Source organism: Sus scrofa, chromosome 12 (genome assembly GCF_054392235.1).
Source record: "Sus scrofa isolate SSC_HxYL_T2T_F1_AM1 chromosome 12, Sscrofa_HxYL_maternal_Yorkshire_Landrace_v2.0, whole genome shotgun sequence".
NCBI lineage: Eukaryota > Metazoa > Chordata > Mammalia > Artiodactyla > Suidae > Sus > Sus scrofa.
This window is the reverse complement of record NC_139394.1, coordinates 24,512,065-24,521,732: the sequence shown is the minus strand read 5'-3', so window position 1 is coordinate 24,521,732 and position 9,668 is coordinate 24,512,065.

Sequence of the window (9,668 nt, the reverse complement as noted above, 5' to 3'; positions counted from 1 at the left end):
CTGCTAGGCCTTGTCCGGCTTCTGGACACACCAAGTGCCCCCCAGTCTTTGGCTCTCAGAGTCATCCCACCCACTCTCTACCAGAGTAGAGTCATCCCTACCAGATATTGACCCAGTGTCGGCCCTCAGTAATGGTGACTGTCCTACCTGTGCCCTGTGGGGCACTTTTGGTTGTCAGAAAGGACTTCCTTTTTTTTCTTTTTTTTTTTTTTTTCTGTCTTTTTGTCTCTTTAGAGCCTCACCCATGGCATATGGAGGTTCCCAGACTAGGGATCAAATCAGAACTGTAGCCACCAGCCTATACCACAGTCATGGCAACACAGGATCCAAGCCTCATCTGCAACCCACATCACAGCTCACGGCAACACCAGATCCTTAACCCACTGAGCAGGGCCAGGGATCAAATCCACAACCTCATGGTTCCTAGTCGGGTTTGCTAACTGCTGAGCCACGACGGGGAACTCCAGAAAGGGCTTCTTATACCAGGCAGAAACCTGCCTCATTCTCACTTCCATGCACAGGCCTAGTTCTTCGCTCTGGGGCTGCACAGCAGAATAAGGTAGGCAAGTAATAACTATTGTGGAAAGAAAGGATAAAAGTCTGACACTTCTTAAAATGAAATCTTTGGAGAGTTCCTGTCGTGGCTCAGTGGTTAAGAACCTGACTGCAGTGGCTGGGATTGCTTTGGAGGTGCAGGTTCAATCCCTGGCCTGGCATAGTGGGTTAAAGGATCTAGCTTTGCCATAGCCATGGCGTAGGTCTAAGCTGTGGCTTGGATTCAGTCCTTGGCCCAGGAATTTCCATATGCCATGAGTGCAGCCATTTAAAAAAAAAAAAAAAATCCAGAGTAACTGGAAGTACTGGGATGGGAAGCCATTCCAACCACTGAACACTGGGTGGGCAGAAGACAGGGCATTTCAAGATGCCAGCACCCACAGTGCTATCCTAATGTCAACACAGGGCCTTTGCATGTTTCAGTAACGTAGGCATTTGGAGAATACCAAGCCCAATGGACAGAGATGGAGCCCAGAGTCAGAATTTGCCAGGGGACTATGGCTGATCTTTGGCTCTTAGTATCCCTACTGCAAGCTGGAGAAATGTCCTCCATCCCAAACAGGATGCTCTTGAAAAGAAGGGCTAGCTCCTAGCATTGGCCAGAGGCCAGTGTTTTGTTTTGTTTTGTTTTTAGGACCACACTCATGGCATATGGAAATTCCCAGGCTAGGGGTCAAATCGGAGCTATAGCTGCCAGCCTACACCACAGCTCACGGCACCATGGGATCCTAAACCCACTGAGCGAGGCCAGGGATTGAACCCTCATCCTTAGGCACCCTTGTTGGGTTCGTTAACCGCTGAGCCATGAAGGGAACTCCAGGTCAGGTGTTCTTATCAGAGATGTAAGCAGAAAGGGGGTGCCTTCTTTGAGATCTAGAGGTTTCTCAGTAGAAAGATGTATGATTCCATAGTTGGGAGACACTCAAGGATTAAGGTGTCCAATTCAAGGAGTCCTCCAATTGGCAAGATGACAAGCTCCAGCCTGCACCCCAGGGGCACTACCTGGGAAGCCTCTGACCCTTTTAGGACCTTACTTACCAAGGAGGGGGAGGCTGTGAGTCATGAGGCCGGGTGGGGCAGGAGGGAGACTCCATCATGCAGGAAGAACTTGGGGCACCTGAGTTATCTCTTAATCCCTCTCCACACTGTACTGCCCAGGGAGGCTCTCAGAGGCAGCTTTCCAGGCATATTTATTTCTTTTTATTTATTTATTTATTTATTTATTTATTTATTTATTTCATTTTATTTGTTGTCTTTTTGCCTTTTCTGGGGCTGCTCCCGCAGCATATGGAGGTTCCAAGGCTAGGTGTCAAATCGGAGCTATAGCCGCTGGCCTACACCACAGCCACAGCAATGCCAGATCCTTAACCCATTGAGCAAGGCCAGGGATCAAACCTGAGTCCTCATGGATGCTAGTCAGATTCGTTTCCGCTGAGCCACAATGGGAACTCCCTGGGCAGATATTTAGAACAGGTGTAGTTCGGGTGCATGAGGCATCAGAGATAAGCTGAGGCTTGTGGTCATGCTAACAGAGCCCACGTCCTAGGCTTGAGAACAGTTATTTCAAAATACCAGGCTTCAGCAGATGCTGGAGACGGCCCTGATTCTCACATTAGAAAGAAAAAGGAGATGAGTCCATGGCTCCCTGCTTAAGCTGTGCCAAAACCTCAGCTGTCAAGAAAGGCAGGCGTGCCTGCTGCGGTCTCTTCCCATTCAGCACTGGGGCTCCTGCCCAAATGCTCATGTCCAGATTGTATTTATGACTGTTTTAAGAAGGAGTGACAGAGCCTTTTAATATCCCTGACAGCCCGGGATGTTTTAATAGATGGCGGAGCTGGGCTGCAGGAGTTAAGAGAAGAGAGGGGAGTCGCCGAGCGAGCTGTCAGGCCTGGTTTCTATGACAGGCCTACTGATCCACTGGGCGACAAAATAAAATACGGGGCCGTGTCTCTCCTCAGCCCCGTCAGGTTGACAGACAGTCTGTCACTTCGGTGTGTCATCTTTCACCTCCTGATCACTCAGGCACCTGCCTTTAACGGGGAGTCCCTGGAGGATTTCTACCCAACCCACCTCCCAGGCCCCCATGTCTCCATCTCAACCGCGCTCCGGCTGGTGTTATATCCTATTTTCTTCATTTCAGTCAGAGCCCTTCTACCTACAGAGTTCTGCCTCACTTGTTGCTGTTTGTTAGAGGTGCTGATTGGTCTGACGGGGTGGCTTTATAATCTGTAAGATCAGATGGAAGGAGTGGTGAGGAATGTTGCACAATGATGCGAATCCACTTAACACCACTGAATTGCACCTGCATGAAGGGTTAAAAAGCGGTAAATTTTATGTTCTGAGCTGGCTCAGATATCTTCTCTCTCTCTCTCTCTCTCTCTCTCTCACACTCACACACACACACACCCACACACACACACCACACAGGCGCACCACACTCTGATGGAGTAAGAAACAGAGAGATGCCCTGGATCTTTGACCTCTCTTTTTTTTTTTTTTTCTTTTTTAGTCTTTTTAGGGCCGCACCCACAGCACATGGACGTTCCCAGGCTATCAGGTGAATCAGAGTTATAGGGGCTGCTCTGCACCACAGTTACAGCAATGCAGGATCCAAGACACATCTGCAACCTACAGTACAGCTCAGGGCAACACCAGATCCTTAACCCACTGAGTGAGACCAGGGATCAAACCTGTGTCCTGATGGATACTAGTCAGGTTCCACTGCTGAGCCATGACAGAACACCTGATTTTATTATTATTTTTCAAGCCATGCTCATAGCAGGTGGAAGTTCCTGGGCCAGAAATGGAACCCGCACCACAGCAGAGACCCAAGCCAAAGCAGTAACAAAGCAGTAACTCGATCCTTAACCACTGAGCCATCGGGGAACTCCTCTTTGATCCCATCTAACTTGGGTGTTCCACCCTGTAAGCCTATACTCTATATAAACTGTAGCAAGGGTCTCTACTCCCATAAAAAGTCTGCCATCCGCCTCCTGCTTCTTTGCCTCTTCCCACCTCCCTCAGGCCAAGGTCATTTTTGGAGATGAACTTCTTTCTCTCTCTCTTTTTTTTTTTTTGGTCTTTTCTAGGGCTGCACCGGCAGCATATGGAGGTTCCCAGGCTAGGGGTCTAACTGGAGCTGTAGCCGCCGGCCTATGCCACAGCCACAGCAATGAGGGATCCGAGCCGAGTCTGCAACCAACAGCACAGCTCACGGCAACTCCAGATCGTTAACCCACTGAGCAAGGGCAGGGACTGAACCTGCAACCTCATGGTTCCTAGTCGGATTCGTTAACCACTGAGCCACAACGGGAACTCCATGGAGATGAACTTAGACGCGTGTTTCCAGTCCCAGGTTGGAAGCTGAGGCCCCTTTGGTCACATCATCAGCAGATCCTGACAGGTGAGACCTCAGGGGTTCTCTCACTCCTTTTTGGTGGGGAAAAGAAGGGCAGCAAATGTGGAGCCATGACCTTGCTCTTTCTCAAGTGGCTGAAAGAAATCCAAAAGTGGGCACAGAGACCTCCCTTCCCTACGTGTTAGGTTGTGCTGGATCTGCTTCCCCCACATTTGGGGCTCCCCTCCCTCTTATCCATGATGACGACAACGATGGTTAAGGGGCAGCACTTATGCTCCTCGATCCCAGCCCCCAGGGCTGCAGCTACAGGCAAGAGCCTCCACCCCACCCTCACCAGCCCAAGGCTCTGCGTTCGAGTCCTCTGCCAGGAGAGAGTTAAGGGCTTGGGTTTAATTTGCCCGTTAATCACAGTTAAAAGAAGTAATGAGCGTCTCCCCAAAGCCTGGGTGTTTCTCTGCAGATTAAGCAGCAATTTGCATAGCCCCTTTATTCATCCCCGCCTCCCCCTGTGGGGCGCTTGTCCTTTCAGACACAGCCAAGCGCAGCCTGCGGCGGGCGAGCGCTTTGACAAATGGCTTTGCTGCGCGCGGTTTGGGCGAGATCGAGGGAGGGGGAGGCCGGGAGGGAGAGGGCAGCTCCCGACACTAATGGATGGCTGGGGCGTTAAATAGTGCAGAACTTTTTATTAGACACACAGAAGAAGTTTAAATATTCAAACTGGTTTTCTCTGGAGCCTGGGGAATGAGAGGGGGTGGCAGGCAGGATAGGTAAGAGTTTACTCCGGGCCGATGGACCCAGAAGGGCCCTGCCCACCTCCTGAGTTGAAGGGCATCTGGAGGACACGGAGATCCGTGGTCAGCTGGCACCCCGGGCTCCATAGACCTGGAGCTGGCTTGACACCCTCCTGCTGGGCCCTGGGATCTGCCGGGCAGCCTGGGGGCAGCTCCTGGGGCCTGGTTACTCGGGGGTGCAGGACGGCTTGTTCAGAGCCCTGCATGTGGGCAGCATTCAGTAAGCCTTGGTGATCCCGGTGCGGCAGCCGACCCAGCCCAGCCGGGGCTGTGAAGCATGAAATCTCCAAGAGGCAGGACTGCAGCGCCTCCTCTCTGGAGGAGCCCTCGCCCAAACAGGGAAAGAGGAGAGACAGGCCCAGAAGGTCCTTGGGGAGGCCGTCTTACTGGACAGCTGTGGATTGGATTTTAGTCTGACCGTGGTTCATTTTATTTTTTTATTTTTCTATGGCCACCCCTGTGGCATATGGAAGTTCCTGGGCCAGGGATTGAATCTGAGCCGCAGCTGCAACCTATGCTGCAGCTGCAGCAACTGTCAGATCCTTTAACCCACTGCAATGGGCCAGGGATCCAACCCATACCTCTGCAGCGACCCAAGCCACTGCAGTCACTCTTAACCCATTGTGCCAGGGTGGGAACTCCCCATTGGTTTATTTTATTTTTATTTATTTATATTTATTTACTTATTTTTTTAGGGCTGCACCTGCAGCATATGGAAGTTCTCAGGCCAGGGGGCAAATTGAATCGAATTGTTGCCACAGCCAGAGCAATGAGGGATCTGAGCTGCATCTGTGACTTACGCTATGTGGCAGCTTGTGGCAACACCGGATCCTTAACCCACTGAGTAAGGCCAGGGATCAAACCCTCATCCTCGTGGATATTAGTCGGGTTTTAATCTGCTGAGCCACAACAGGAACTCCCCCATTGATTCTTCTTTTTTTTTTTTGGTCTTTTTGTCTTTTTTTTTCTAGGGCCACACCCACGGCATATGGAGGTTTCCAGGCTAGGGGTCTAATTGGAGCTGTAGCCGCCAGCCTACACCAGAGCCACAGCAACGCAGGATCCTTAACCCACTGAGCGAGGCCAGGGATTGAACCCAAAACCTTGTCAGATTCGTTAACCACTGAGCCACGACAGGAACTCCTCCCCAACTGATTCATTTTAAAAGCCTACTTAAACCCAATTTTCTTCCAAAACTTCTACTGCTTGGTGGGACTCTTCCTTTTTTGCTAAGTCATGAGCCACGTGATGGAAATATTTTAGAGGTCAAAGTCAATTGAGAAATCAAGACAACTGAAGTTCAGAAAAGTTTGAGATTCCAAAGGGGACACAAAGATGAGTAAGACGCAGTCCCTGCCTTTATGCAACTCACTTTGGGGCCCAGAGTGTGGGAAGCCCTGTTATATAGCCGATTGGTGTGCCCCAAAAGGCATCTACAAGGCAGCTTCAGGATGCTGCTAAGGAGGAAGGGACTCCTTCTGCCTGGGAGCCAGAAATGTCCACAGAGATGCTTTGGGGCCTCATCTAAGCTGGGTCAGAAAGGCCAGGAGGGGCCAAGAGGTGGGTGGGGGGCAGGCAGGTTTAGTGTCTTTTAAGTGGACACCCAGCCTGGAAAGGCAGATGGAGGACTGAATATCAGGGGCTGGCCTGCTACACTAGGAATGTGGGAAGCTGAGGGGCCCTCAGAGTAGGGGAATGGTGAGGGCGACAAAGCCCAGAGCACTTGGAAAAGGTGGATTAGAGCTGAGCCAGCAGACTTCGGGCATGCTGATAGACAGATAGGAGCAACCAGAGAGGGATGGGGTTCGGAATGAAGATGACAATGGGGCTGGTTTGGGACGCATGGGATATCTGGGACATGTGGAACCAGGACCGGAACACAGGTTTCTAACCTCGGTCCAGAATCTTTCTAGTCCAGTTCCCCCTCACAAGCTGACAGCTGAGTGAGTCTTCCTGTGCCAGGCACGGTCTAGGTGCTGTGCACGTTCACCACAGCTGCCTACCCTGAGGTTGGTAGTATCTTTGTATGTCTCACTGCAAGAGGAAATGAGGTGTCAAGAGGTCTAGGGACTCACCCAAGATCACACGAGTAGCAAGGGCAGAGCTGGGATTTGACCAGGAAGTCTAGATCTAGAGAAGATGCTAATTTCCACATTGCTTTGCCTGTCTTCCTGTTGCTCTTATTAGATTGTGTGTGTGTGTGTGTGTGTGTGTGTTATGGGAATGGGGAGGAGGGGAAAATAAACAAATGGCAATTGAAAGTTGAAATAGAACTTGGTAACAGGACAAGCAGGTATGGATGCAAAGGCAGCAAGAGCCACAGGACCCGTGTTTCTATGGGGTAAACTGTGTAAGCAACACCTGGGGAATTAATGAGGAAGACAGAAGCGAGTGAGTAGGTTTAGCTCCTGCTCTCTAAGGCCTGGGATCTGCTTTTCTTTGGTCCTTAGGTCCAGGCCAGTTCTCTGGAGCAGATAATTCTTTAGATGAGTGAGGAGATTTTCGGTCTGAATGATGCAGATAATTCCCTGCCCTGCACTGGCCTTGGGAAACTAGTTCTAGGTGTGTCCGACACCACAGCTCCCTGGTAAGCCCTTAGTGGGCAGCCAGAACCCAGATGAGTTCCCACTGTGACTCAGTGGGTTAAGAACCTGACATAGTGTTTGTGAGGATGCTGGTTTGATCCCTGGTCTCGCTCAGTAGGTTTTGGATCTGGTTTGCCAAGAGCTGTGGTGTAGGTCATAGACACAGCTCGGATCTGGCATTGCTGTGGCTGTGGTGTAGGGCCTACAGCTCTGATTCGACCCCTAGCCCAGGAATTTCATATGCAATGAGTGAGGCCCTTAAAAAAAAAAAAAAAATTTACGAAACCCAGATGGACAATCATTAGCACTGCCCTTAGCCCACATTCATGGTCAACCAACACCAGCTGGCCTGCAAAGGAATCCTACATTTTGAGAACCACACTTGGAAAGGACACGGTAGAATCCATGCAGGAAGAAAGGCTTCACTGAGCAGAGAGATGGCAAGTGGGCTTGGGCAGTGGCTGGATTTAGCTGGGTGAGAGGACTTTGGAAAGGTGGCTCTTTGCTTATCTGAAGCAGGTAATGACTAACTAGTCTTAGGTAAGGAGTGAGAGCCTTAACTCATCTCTGGAAAGAGGTGGCATAAAAGTTAACACAAAAGTAGCATGTGCTCAGAGTTCCCATCGTGGCTCAGTGGAAATGAACCTGACTAGCATGCATGAAGATGCAGGTTCAATCCCTGGCCTTGCTCAGTGGGTTAAGGATCTGTTGTTGCTGTGAGCTGTGGTGTAGGTCGCAGACGCAGCTTGGATCCTGTGTTGCCTCAGCTGTGGTGTAGGCCGGTGGCTACAGCTCCGATTTGACCCCTAGCCTGGGAACGTCCATATGCCAGTATGGCCCTAAAAAGACAAAAAACAAAAACAAACAAAAAAAAAAACAGTAGTATGTGCTCTGGAGTTCCTTGGTGGCACAGTAGGTTCAGGATCCAGTGTTGTTACTGCAGTGACTCAGGTCGCTGTTGTGGCATGGATTCACTCCCTGGCCTGGGAACTTCTGCATACCAAAGGCCCAGCAAAAAAAAATAAAATTAGAAAAAAAGCAGAGTGTGCTCTTGGCAATATAATTTGTATCAAACTACTGATTCTGAGGGTGTGATCTGAGCACATCTCCTCTCTCTCTCTCCCTGCCTGAATATTTTTTGGTTGTTTTTCCTCTTTTTGTGTGTGTGGCTTTTTTGGGCAGTTGCAGAAACCTGACAGCAGAGCTTGGTCTTCAAGCTCCACAATGGAAGTTCGAACTGGATGAAGTGAACTTGTCACTGTTTCACAAACCAAAAATGAGAGTTCATTGCAAAATAAAACTTTAAAATTAAAAAAAAAAAGAAGAGCTCACATTTGTCCAGCCAGCGCTTCCTCTGTGCCAGGCACTGTTCTAAGAGTCCTGCACATATGAACTCAGCTACTCCTCCCAACAACCTCTGAGGCGATCCTGAGAAAAATAAGCAGGAGCCCAGATGCAATCAGAGGGATGCTCCGGGAAGTCTGGGGGCAGATCTGGAAAGACACAGAGCTGCCTTCCTGTGGGACTGACAGCCAGGCGGGATCTCCAGGGCCTTAGGGTGGTCAGGAAGCAAGGCACAGGGTCAAAGGCCAGTGGGGCTAAAGATTCTGGAAAACAAACCCAAGGTCATGGGGTAAAAGCTTTTAAGAAACCAGTTACATACATAATTCCCTTTGTGGCTCAGTAGTTAACGAACCCGAGGACGCAGGTTCAATCCCTGGCCTCGCTCAGTGGGTTAAGGATCCTGCATTGCTGTGAGCTGTGGTATAGGTCGCAGACTTGGCTCAGATCTGATGTCGCTGTGGCTAGGGTGTAGGCCGGCAGCCGTAGCTCTGATGTGAGCCCTAGCCTGCGAACCTCCATATGCCGAGGGTTCGGACCTAAAAAGCCAAAAAAAAAAAAAAAAAAAAAAAAGAAAAGAAACCAGTTACATGAACCTTGCACCAGATAAGCTGTGAAACGGGTCCGGTCCTTCTAGCAAGAACGCTTACTTACCAAGGAGGCCAAAATCTGCCGAGAAAACCTACCTAAACCCGCTTCTGGTTCTGCAAAGATGGCCAAACCTCAGTGCATCTGACATCCCCCATTGGCCTTGGGCAGGGCAGAGAAGGCAGGCAAGGCACTGCTCTGTGAGGGCAGGAGAGAACCCAGCTTGCCAGGGTCACATGACCACAGGGCTTGTCCCCAAAGCCCGTGTAACAGCAGTGACTGGCCGGGGAGACACTGGAGTGGGCAAGGGCAGCACGCCTCGGTGAGCTGACGGCGGCTGCAAAGGGGCAGGCCGGCAGGCCACGGGAGCCAGCGGCCAAACAGGTGGGGCAGGAGACAGCAGAGAGAAGGGGACCAGAGACACAGACAGCACCCGGGGCCGAGAGCCAT